This window comes from Hypanus sabinus, chromosome 23 (genome assembly GCF_030144855.1).
Source record: "Hypanus sabinus isolate sHypSab1 chromosome 23, sHypSab1.hap1, whole genome shotgun sequence".
In the NCBI taxonomy this organism is placed as follows: Eukaryota; Metazoa; Chordata; class Chondrichthyes; order Myliobatiformes; family Dasyatidae; genus Hypanus; species Hypanus sabinus.
The window spans coordinates 32,973,817-32,985,924 of NC_082728.1; the positions used below are offsets into that span (position 1 = coordinate 32,973,817).

The 12,108-nt window shown below is 40.1% G+C and overlaps 1 long non-coding RNA gene across 1 annotated transcript; it reads right to left on the reverse strand.

The window, feature by feature from the left end:
• Window positions 1–4,185: 4,185 nt before the first annotated feature.
• LOC132380103 (uncharacterized) lies at window positions 4,186–11,446 on the reverse strand. The gene is made up of 3 exons (XR_009507641.1): window positions 11,295–11,446; window positions 4,522–4,600; window positions 4,186–4,434 (listed from the first exon to the last, which is right to left on the reverse strand). It is a non-coding gene; the product is annotated as an uncharacterized LOC132380103 (long non-coding RNA).
• Between the last annotated feature and the right edge of the window lie 662 nt (window positions 11,447–12,108).

Genomic DNA, 12,108 nt, shown 5'->3' on the forward strand with positions numbered 1-12,108 from the left:
ATATATTTAGTTCAAACTGATCATCAAGTTCCATTAAGCAACTGCATGCTTCCCACGTTCTTCCTCTTTCCAGCTTCAGATCTTGTCTTGCTATCCACAGTTTCTACACACCTCTAGTCACAGCCATTAGGGTCTTCTATTTCCTCTCCTCACCACATTATTTGATCATTATCAAATTGACGTGCAGATGTGCTTGCTTCACTCAAGATAACTGCCATATATTCCAAGCTGCAACGTTGACTAAATGTCAGTAGTGAACAGCAGTGAATAAATACATGTGTTTCCTTTCATTGAATCACCCATTGAAATTGCTACAGCATACATGGAGGCCTTGTATTTTATAAACAGCCAATTCACAATAGAGGCTCAGAAGTTGCAGAGCTTGAATTTAATGATAAGTAAGATTCAAACTTACCTTTAGATATGCAATCATTTCCAACGCAAGCAGAACAAGTATAGTTTATAGAGCACCAGTCTCCAACTACTGGAATGCAGCTGGTGGTGGTGTACAATTCACCTAGTCGTGCATTGTCAACACTATTACACAAGATGGTTTCATTTTCAGTCTTCCAATAAAGTTGTGCCAGTGGATATCCAACTGTTGTGCACACAAGAAATGTTTTGCCGTTTTCTTCTTTTTTGCTGATGGGTGGCCCAGTACATGGAGCTGAAAAACATGCTTTATACCTTTAGCCATGTGACCATAGCATTGGATGCACAATGTCTAGCAGGTTAGCACTAATATCCATATTAACATTATGAATGTATTTTCCAGCTTTCTTTATAGAACAGCTTACATTCATATAACTCACTGCATAACTCAAATCTGAAACTATTTGACTATTCAATCTATTAGGGTATTGACAGATGAAAGCTGGAACTTAGTGAGATATGAGGCAGCAGTTCTCCGTTACTTAGTCCCAGTGGTCTATAAATAAATCCAGGAAAATAGTTGCAGATCTTCAACTAATAGAGCCTCAAAGTCAAAGATCCAACGTACATACTGTTACGTATCCCGTAACTGGATTACTTACCAGCAAAGATAGAGAGGTCCGTTGATGTCTGATGTCACTATTTTCAAACGTTTTTATTTGTAAAGGGGCACAAAAGTAAGGTTAATACAAACATTCAGATAATGCACGTCATCAATACTCAATCTAAAGCGTGGATATAGTAATAATCATCATTAAGAAATGAGCTCTACTGTTGTCTAGGGGATAATACATTGTCCGTTGGAAATATAAAAGTCACTCAGAAGTCTGCAGGCTTCAGCCTTTTGGGAATCGCTGGGTTTCACGTGGGGCGACCGAGAGAGAGAGAGAGATTGGGGAGAAGAGGAAAGACTTGCCGGGTCTTTATGAAGCTTCCATTGAATCGGGGGAGCGTTGGTTCCCCCTCCCCGATGTTAGTTAAAAGCGGTTTTCCATGATTGCAGCCACAAATTCCAATCCCGGAATCTAACGCACGTGGCTTCCTTCAAAATGGCTTCCCGCTATGGCGGGATCACTCTCGTGTCTTCTTGGTGCGTCTGAAGGGGCTGTCCCCCTTAGACCCTCCTTTATACTTCCTCACGGGGTCGCAGATTGGGGTCAATCAGATTGGGATGATGCAATCTCTCTCTCAACCAGCCCACTTTGCCCGAGGGCTTTACACGTGGTCTCCATGAGACAATAGTCACTGTCGCCTTATTTGGCATCCCGGTGGAGCGTGCTATTCGGCACATTTCTCTCTCTCCCATTTCCTGTGTCTATTCAGCATGTCTCTCTCTCTCCCACTTCCTGGGTCTACTGACCCCCCCCCCCCCCCCCCAATGGGTGCTCTTGCGATTCTCACAAAGGAGGGGGCTGGGATCATAACAATACATTCAGTAATATGATTTCTTGCCAAATATATTCTGTAAGCATTACTGCCAATGGCAGATACTGTATACAAATACACTATTAAACGTATGGAAATCTTCCTTTTCTGTCCCAATAACGTTAGGAGATTAGTAATGCACTGGGGCAGAAATTACAAGCGTTGTAGCTTGCACTTCTATGGCTATAATTTTAAATGACTAAATGAATATATTCCTATATCTTGCCTACCTACTCTGTATACTATTCAAAGAGGAGAAAGACCCGAAGTTCCCAAAATTCCAGACTGGTTCAACTTGACAGGAAGGTGGGAGGAACTCAAATAATCTTGCGTTATAACAGCAGGGTGCAGCAGAGCATTTCTGAATGTACAACACATCAAACCTTAAAGTGGATGGGCTATGGTAGGTGAAGACCACAAACACATTGTATGTGCATAATTTGGTAATTTGGGACAATGCAGAACTGAGAGGAGTTACAATTGTTGGGTTCACTATTTCTGCCCACTGTAAATATGATTTTTGAAGTATGGTTCAAAAACAGATTACAATGAATCACACAAGGGAGCTTCATGATCTTTGACATTCTTGATCATTTATTTAATTCAAACTGATCATCAAGTTCCATCAAGCACCTGCATGCTTCCCAACTTTCTTCCTCTTTCCAGCTTCAGATCTTGTCTTGATATCTACAGTTTCTACACACCTCTAGTCACAGCCATTAGGGTCTTCTATTTCCTCTCCTCACCACATTATTTGATCATTATCATATGGACGTGCAGATGTGCTTGCTTTACTCAAGACAACTGCCACATACTCCAAGTTGCAATGTTGATTAAATGTCAGTAGTGAATAAATACATGTGTTTCTTTTCATCGAATCACTGATTGAAATTGCTACAGCATACATGGAAGCATTGTATTTTATAAACAGCCAATTCACAATAGAGGCTCAGAAGTTGCAGAGCTTACATTTAATGATAAATAAGATTCAAACTTACCTTTAGATATGCAATCATTTCCAACCCAAGCAGAACAAGTATAGTTTATAGAGCACCAGTCACCAACTACTGGAATGCAGCTGGTGGTGTTGTACAATTCACCTAGTCGTGCATTATCAGCACTATTACACAAGATGGTTTCATTTTCAGTCTTCCAATAAAGTTGTGCCAGTGGATATCCAACTGTTGTGCACACAAGAAATGTTTTGCCGTTTTCTTCTTTTTTGCTGATGGGTGGCCCAGTACATGGAGCTGAAAAACATGCTTTACACCTTTAGCCATGTGACCATAGCATTGGATGCACAATGTCTAGCAGGTTAGCACTAATATCCATATTAACATTATGAATGTAATTTCCAGCTTTCTTTATAGAACAGCTTACATTCATATAACTCACTGCATAACTCAAATCTGAAACTATTTGACTATTCAATCTATTAGGGTATTGACAGATCAAAGCTGGAACTTAGTGAGATATGAGGCAGCAGTTCTCCGTTACTTAGTCCCAGTGGTCTATAAATAAATCCAGGAAAATAGTTGCAGATCTTCAACTAATAGAGCCTCAAAGTCAAAGATCCAAAGTACATACGTGCAGTAATATGATTTTGTGCTAAATATATTTCGCAAGCATTACTGCCAATTGCGCATACTGTATACAAATACATCATTAAAGGTAATAAATCTTCCTTTTATATCCCAATAACCTTAGGAGATTAGTAATGCACTGGGGCAGAAATTACAAGTGTTGTAGCTTGCACCTTTATTGCTATTATTTTAAATGACTAAATGAATATATTACTATCTCTTACCTTCTTCAAATATCAGAAAACCTATCTACTTTGTATACTATTCACACAGGATTTTTTTTTGTAGACCACAATGGTCTACAATTTATGAATCTCTGATGTCTACATTCATTAGAAACTTCTATATTCTCAAATATAAATTACGCATTTAATCCACAAACTGAAAATCGTTTATTTTATTCATGCATATTTATTCAGTGTTTGATGAAACAGAGCCTCCTCAAGTTGGTAGAATTCAAAGCAATTTGTTGCAGTGATAAGACTTCCAATGATGACATAAATTCAGCCATTCTTCCCTGTCAAAATATAACTATCAATATTGCATATGTCAGACTAACTCTCAAATCAAGATATTTTGAGATACAGTATTAACTGCAATTTTTTACCAAATAGATGTAACCAATATTCATAAAGAAAATTAAAAGCAGAGAAAATACGATATTACCCACCTCTAACTACCAAATGGATGGATTCAGTAGCATGTCCATGATCTGTTTCCACAAAGAATTGATATGTTCCATTATCGGATGCTTCTATTTTCTGGATTATCAGTGACACATTTTGTGAATCTTGATGTAATTTAATTCGACCCTGAACTCCACTGTCATTTTCATTTGAGTTAAATTTATATACGATTTTATCACTCGATCCATTTGCATGTAGTTTTGCTAGAGTGAGTGTTTTCATCCCTGCTGCTTCCATATTGCATGGTAGTTCGGCATCCTCGTTAAATATTCCTATTACTGACTTCACACAATCCAGCTTCACAAACGCTAGAAAATTAATTTCCAATAACTTCGGTCACAATTTTAACAATCAATGTTGAATGAGCTATTTATTGAAAGGCTTTCAGTACTTACATTCTACATAGTGCATGTTCAGGTACACAATCAAATAAAAAAAGTTCAAACATAATCCCATTTCTGTCACTTCATTCACCTGCAGATAATACAGATAAACAATTAAAATCACAGGAATCTTATAAAATCCATTCCACTTCTGTATCATAATGTCAGTATTGTCTTAAATTTACTTGTTCTTTGGTCATGAAAATGAAAGTGAATAGAATTTCATGTTTCAAAAATATATTAAATAGATCATGTACAATAATTTAACAGTAAAATTACCACCTCTACGTAATCATAATGCCTCTTTTACATGACTTTCCTTCTGCAGGTGTCTCTATGAGATGATCCCTTTGTGGCTTGGGAAGAATGCTTATTTTCAGAAGTGGACAGAGAACATATAATTGCAAATTTCACCATCTCAGCCAGAGTAGCAACATTCATGGCTGGCTGAACTACAGGCAGCAGTGAGGTGGAGAAAAGTAGATGAGGCTAAGGACCATGGCTAAATTCCTGGAGTGTGAATACAGATGCCTCTACATAATAATTTAAAACTGATGATATGCTGATTTTTCTTCTGAAAAGCAGTGGAATACTAGGTTTGATCAGAAAAAAAGATGGCAGGTATAGAAATCTACAATCAAAAGAAACATTTGAGGAAAATGGAAGATTTATGAGAGTATGTAAAAAGAACTTAAGAGGACAAAAATGAGGCTTTGAAATATTCTTAGCATATAAAATTAAACAGAATCTTAATGTCCTTCTATAAGTCAGGGTCCAAATGGTAATTAATGCATGCAACCAAGAGGGCAATATTATAAATAAATACTTATAATCTTTGTTCACCAAGGACAAGGATGTGGAGCCTAGCAAGTTTGAGGAGAGATAAGTTGCTTGGGAGCATATAGGTATTAAAAATGTGGGGGTGTTGAATTCCTTGAAACATGTAAGGGTGGATAAATCTCCGGGACCATATGAGATCTATCTTGGAATGCTTTCAGAAATAAAGGACAAGATTGCTGGGGCACAGATGGAGATTTCTGCATCTCTATTAGCCATAGGCTCGATGTCAGAAGATTTATGTATAGCTAGCACTGTTCCTATGTTTAAGAAGTGCAGAGACAAGTCAGATAGCTACAAGCCAGTGGTAAGAAAATCATTGGAGAAAATATTGGCACAGCATTTATATACAGTTGGAGAAGCAGGGACTGGTTAGAAATATTCACCATGGCATCGTGAGAGGGTAAACACTGTCCTAGTAATTTGATTGGGATTTTAGGAGGTAGCAAAGGAGGTCAATGAAGGTAGGGTGAGAGATAATGTCTGTATCTACCTTAGCTGGATGCTTGACAAGATCCTGCTTAAGTAAACTGGTGTCGAGGTTAAGCTATTTCAGATTCAAGCCGAGCTGGCTAATTGGATCCAAAATTGGTGAAATGGAACAACACAGAGTGGAGTGATGGGAGCAAGTTTTTCTGACTGGATGTTTGTGGCCATAAAGATATCATGGGTATCTGTGTTGGAAGCTTTGCTTGTAGTCCATATCATTGACTTGTTTGTGAACATACGAGGTATGATTTGTAAGGTTGCAAATGACATTAAAATTGACAGTGTTGTGTGTAGCAAGGAGGTCACCTAAGCCTACAGAAGGATATAGTTCAGGTGGAGTGTTGGGGCAGAGCTTTGGAAAATGGAATTTAATCCCTCACAGTGCAAGTTGATACACTTTGGGACATGACATGTTGGTAGGATATATGCAGTAAATAATAGGACACTGAGTGAACAAAGAGAATTGGGGATACAAGAGGAGATAGATAACAGGCATACATGAGATAGACAGACTCTTTTTTTCCCCAGGATAGCAATGTCAAGTACTGGAGAAAGTGCATTTAATATGAGAAAGGGAAGGTTTAAAGGAGATGTGCTAGCCATTTTTTAAAACAAAGATTATCTGAAGTGTCTGGACTGAGCTGCCTGGGTTCATAGCAGAAGCAGATATGGTAATGGTGTTTAAGAGTTCGTTAGATAGGCACATGGATATGTGGACAATGAAGAGATATGGGTTGTATACAGGCATGCTGGGAGGTTTGATTCATTTCCGCATCAGCAGATATCATGTGCTGAAAGTCCTGCTCCCATGCTGTACTGTTCTATGCTTTGTGTAAGAGTGAATTCTTGATGTTGCAACTGGACAAAAGACTGGTTAAGCCACACTTGGAATATTGTGTGCAGTTATTTTCACCACAGTGCAGGAAAAATGTGACTACATTGGGAAGAGTGCAAAAGAGATTTATCAAAACGTTGTCTGGGTTGGAGGACTTCAGTTTGGGGACAGACTCAATAGATTGGTCTTTTATCCCCAGAGGAAAGGAAGCTAAAGGATAAAGTCTTTTTTTGCATGAGAGCATAGAATTAAGATAAGGAGAAAGATTTTAAAAAAAGAATCTGTGAGTTTCTCTTACATTCAGAGTGGTTGATATCTGGAAAGTGTCACCAGAAAATATGGTGCAATCAGATACAATTACTACGCTTAGCAGACATGTAAACAGACAAGGCAAAGAAGGATACAGTCATGATGCAGACAAATGGGATAAGTTTTTTGAATAAGTAGATGAACATCGACATGTTGGCTGAAAGGCAAGTTTCTGTACTGTACAATTCTATGACTCCATGTCAACAGAACTGAAATTATCTTACAGTTATACAAATTTGTGCTCAGAATGAACAAATGATTGCATTCATTGCAGAATGCCACAATTTGGTAATCAAATATTGTCTTTGAAGTTGGGGTGGTGGGGTAGTGGGGTAAGTGGCTATATAACATGTGACACCAGTCTGTATCACCTTATTAAAATTCCTCTGAGTATTGATAATTAAGTGGAGATTTAATAGCAGTATTTAAAATGAGGAAAGCCTTTGACAGCATAGTCTGAAATGAATTTATTTGGTGGGAATTTTTGAAACACGAACTTTAATGTAAAACATGGGCCAGAGAGCATTCCTCATTCAAGCATGGAGATAATGTAGAATTCTCCATCCAGAGGATTTCTGAAGCTAGTTCAGATGGCCATTTCAAAATTCCAAGAAGCAGAGAATACAACAGCTAGAACTGCATAAAAGATCTGAAGGAGTGAGTGCAGTTCCAGAGACAGGAAGTGAGAAGGGTAAAATTAGTAAAAGGATTGTCAATAGCCCTGCAATAAACAAAGTGCCTTGAATAGGAAATTGATAGCACAATATCTCGAGCATACTTATTTTTATTAATGAATTTCCTGACCCAGGTACCAGAGTGGTTGTTTCTCAGTTGAGAGATGCTATCACACTATTTGCTCTCAAATCTCCAATGCTGACCTTCATTGCAGATCCAAATTGACTGCAGTCTGTCATGGGGAAATCATTTGGATGGGTGCTACCTTTACTAGTCCCGAACAACTGACTCCTCACACTAATGGTGGTGATACCCAGTTTCCCATCCAGAGAAATCTTCACCTGCAATTATCATCCTCATCAAACTCCATAGGGGATCTACAGTATATTTTCTATGACATTACCCATATTGCTTCTGTACTCTCAAACTGATCATTCCACCAAAACTCTCCAACAAAACCTACCTCCAGATATCAACCCTGGTACCAATTCCTCTATCTGGGGTAGGGAGACCAGAATTATACATAATATTTCAGTGCACTTCCTCAGGGCCCTTGGTATTTCCAGTGAGATAGATGTATCCCTGAATTACAAAGAAACCACAGCTGTGCCTCTACTTCCTGAGGAGTTTTGTGGGAAGATTCAGCATGACATCTAAAACTTTGTCATCGATAGACGTGTGGTCGATGATATGTGGACTGGCTGCAGCACAGCCTATATGGAACATCAATGCCTTAGAATGGAAAATCCTATGAAGAATAATGGATGTAGCCCAGTATATCATGGGTAAGGCCCTCCCAACCACTCAGCACATCTACATGGAGCGTTGTTGCAGGAAAGTAGCATCCATTATCAGGGATCGCCACCACCCAGGTCATGCACCCTTCTCACTGCTGCCATAGGGAAGGAGTCACAGCAGCAAGTTGAGGAACAGTAATTACCATTGTTGTATCAAGCTCATGACCCAAAGAGGATAACTTAAATCAACTTCACTTGGTCCATCACTGAAATCTTCCAACAACCTATGGGTTCACCTTCAAGGACTCTCCATCTCAAGTTCTTGATATTTATATATCATTAATTATTTAGAAACATAGAAAACCTACAGCACAATATAGGCCCTTCGCCCACAAAGTTGTGCTGAACATGTCCCTACCTTGGAAATTATTCGGCTTACCTATAGCCCTCTATTTTACTCAGCTCCATATAATTACCTAAAAGTCTCTTAAAAGACCCCATTGTATCCGCTTCCACCACTGTTGCTGGCAGCCCATTCCATTCACTCACCACTCTCCGAGTAAAAAACTTACCCCTGACATCATCTCTGTACCTACTCCCCAGCACCTTAAACCTGTGTCCTCTTGTGGCAACCATTTCAGCTCTGGGAAAAAGCCTCTGACTATCCACACGATCAATGCCTCTCATCGTCTTGTATACCTGTCACTTCTCATCCTCCTTCACTCCAAGGAGAAAAGGCCGAGTTCACTTAACCTTTTCTCATAAGGCATGCTCCCCAATCCAGGCAACATCCTTGTATATCTCCGCTGTACCATTTCTATGGCTTCCACATCCTCCCTGTAGTGAGGCGACCAAAAATGAGCACAGTACTCCGAGTGGGGTCTGACCCGGGTCCTATATAACTGCAACATTACCTCTCGACAACTAAATTCAATTACACGATTGATAAAGGCCAATCCACGATATGCCTTCGTAACCATAGATTTAACCTGTGCAGCTGCTTTGAGTGTCCTATCGACTCGGGCCCCAAGATCCCTCTGATCCTCCACACACCGAGAGTCCTACCATTAATACTGTATTCTGCCATCATATTTGATCTACCAAAATGAACCACTTCACACTTATCTGGTTTGAGCTCTATCTGTTACTTTTCAGCCAAGTTTTGCATCCTATCAATGTACTGCTGTAACCTCTGACAGCCCTCAACACTATCCACAACACCTCCAACCTTTGTGTCATCAGCAAACTTACTAATCTATTCCTCCACTTCTTTATCCAGGTCATTTATAAAAATCATGACGAGTAAGGGTCCCAGAACAGATCCCTGAGGCGCACCACTGGTGACCGACCTCCATGCAGAATATGACCAGTCTACAACCACTGATTGTCTTTTGTGGACAAGCCAGTTCTGGATCCACAAAACAATGTCCCCTTCAATCCAATGCCTCCTCACTTTCTCATTAAGCCTTTCATGGGGTACCTTATCAAATGCCTTGTTGAAATTCATGCACACTACATCTATGGCTCTCCTTCATCAGTGTGTTTAGTCAAATCCTCAAAAATATTCAATTAGGCACATAAGGCACGACCTGCCCTTGACAAAGCCATGCTGAGTATTCCTAATTATATTATACCTCTCCAAATGTTCATAAATCCTGCCTCTCAGGATCTTCTCCAAAAACTTACCAACCACTGAGGTTAGAATCACTGGTTTATAATTTCCTGGGCTATCTCTACTCCTTTTCTTGAATAAAGGAACAGCATCTGCAATCCTCCAGAACCTCTCCCGTCCCCATTGTTGATGCAAAGATCATCGCCTGAGGCTCAGCAATCTCCTCCCTCGCCACCCAAAGTAATCTGGAGTACATCTTGTCCAGTCCCAGCGACTTATCCAACTTGATGCTTTCCAAAAGCTCCAGCACACCCTCTTTCTTAATATCTACATGCTCAGGCTTTTCAGTCTGCTGCAAGTCATCACTACAACCACTAAGATCCTTTTCCATAGTGAATACTGAAGTAAGGTATTCATTAGTATCCTCTGCTATTTCCTCCGGTTCCATACACACTTTCACACTTAATTTTTGTATTTGCACGGTTTGTTGTATTCTGCACATCAGCTGACTCTCAGTTGGTGCTGTCTTTCATTGATTCTATTATGGTTATTATTCTATTACGGAGTTATTGAGATTGCCCTCAAAAGGGTTGTATGGGGACATATTTGTGGATAATCAGATTCCTCCAAACATCAACAGCTTTCCATTTTCCTCAATTTACAAAATGTTTCGCTTTCAACTTCTTGTTCTACCTGTGGATGCCACCCCACCGTTAATTTCTACCTCGCATTCCTCTTGTCCTTTCATTCCCAGTTCAGTGAGCACGTTTCTCCTTGAAGTTCCTATGCCTTTCTTATTGCTCACACACAAACAATGTGGTGAAATTGGATAAGCGGCGTGAGAGAGGAGTCCCTTTAAATCACACACCCGGACTGAAAGTACACACAGCAGCCGGGATCTTGCCTGAAAAGGAAAGCTCGGCAGAGTAGCGATAAAGAATAGAAAGAAAGCGTCACTTTTCTGTTGCGCTCTCCGTTCCCCTGAGCGCTGGGTCACCTGGAGAGGGGTCCCAAAAGCTGACGAAAGGGCTGATTTCAGAGAGGGCACCAAACGCCATCAGGTGTATTGCAGCTGCTACGCGCTTCATTTAAGTTTGTTATGAATTCTGTCCCAAGTCCAACAAGTTAGTCTCGATCCGACACGTTGATAATTCCTTCCCCTCCGAACCGACCCCCGAAGTTCCTCCAGCAGTTCGCTTGTTGCTTAAGCGCCCAGCATTAACCCTTTCTTGTGCCTGAAACAAGCAGTTTATTTTGTCGAAGCGTTGCCGAGAGAGAAATGACCACTAACCGTCAACAAGGAGATGGTGTGTCCCGTAGTCCTGCAGACTTCACGCTGTTAATGCTCGTAGACAATATCCATTCTGACTGATGCCGATGGGACTTCACATTCCCATTAAAACCGGGGCGGGGGAAGACCGCTTCAACTCTTCTGCACCACTCGCTAAACTAGCGTCCTGGTAGTTTCTCTTTCACTCCAGAGAATCCGGAACAGTTTGCAATTATAAACTCTTGCAAAGGAAAACAAATCACCCTCGGCGCAATCTAATCCGTCGCTCAGAGACTTGATAATCTATCTTGTCGAAAGTACAAGTTTTAACAAACCAAGTTATTGAAATAGTATTAAATGAGAATAATTTCAAAGATGCATACCTACATCTAACTTGTTAAATATGAAGTAATCTAATCAAACACAAAGTTCTCAGCAGCCTATTAATCACATTGCATTAGGGCTCAGCAATCATTTATTGGGTTGGGGAGCTTGGGTAACCCCCGCTACGCCAGCTACTTCACACAGTGCGGACCAGCACAGCTCAGCAGTCCTAACGCCTGTAGTTAAACAGGAGAAAGATGTGTCTCTGCTCTCAGAAATAGCGCAATATTCCTTTCACATGAACTGCTCAGACAGATGGTATGGCCACATTAATGGGACTTTATTATAGAACACTCAACAGTCCGCGGGATTTCGAGGAAGGAGTTTGTAGAGAGGTCGCAGACAGTTGCAAATAACAAGGTTGTGATAATAGGTAATTTAAACTTTCCACATATTTAATGGGTACATCAAAGTCCCAACTGTGCGTTACTACATCACCTATTAGGGAGTG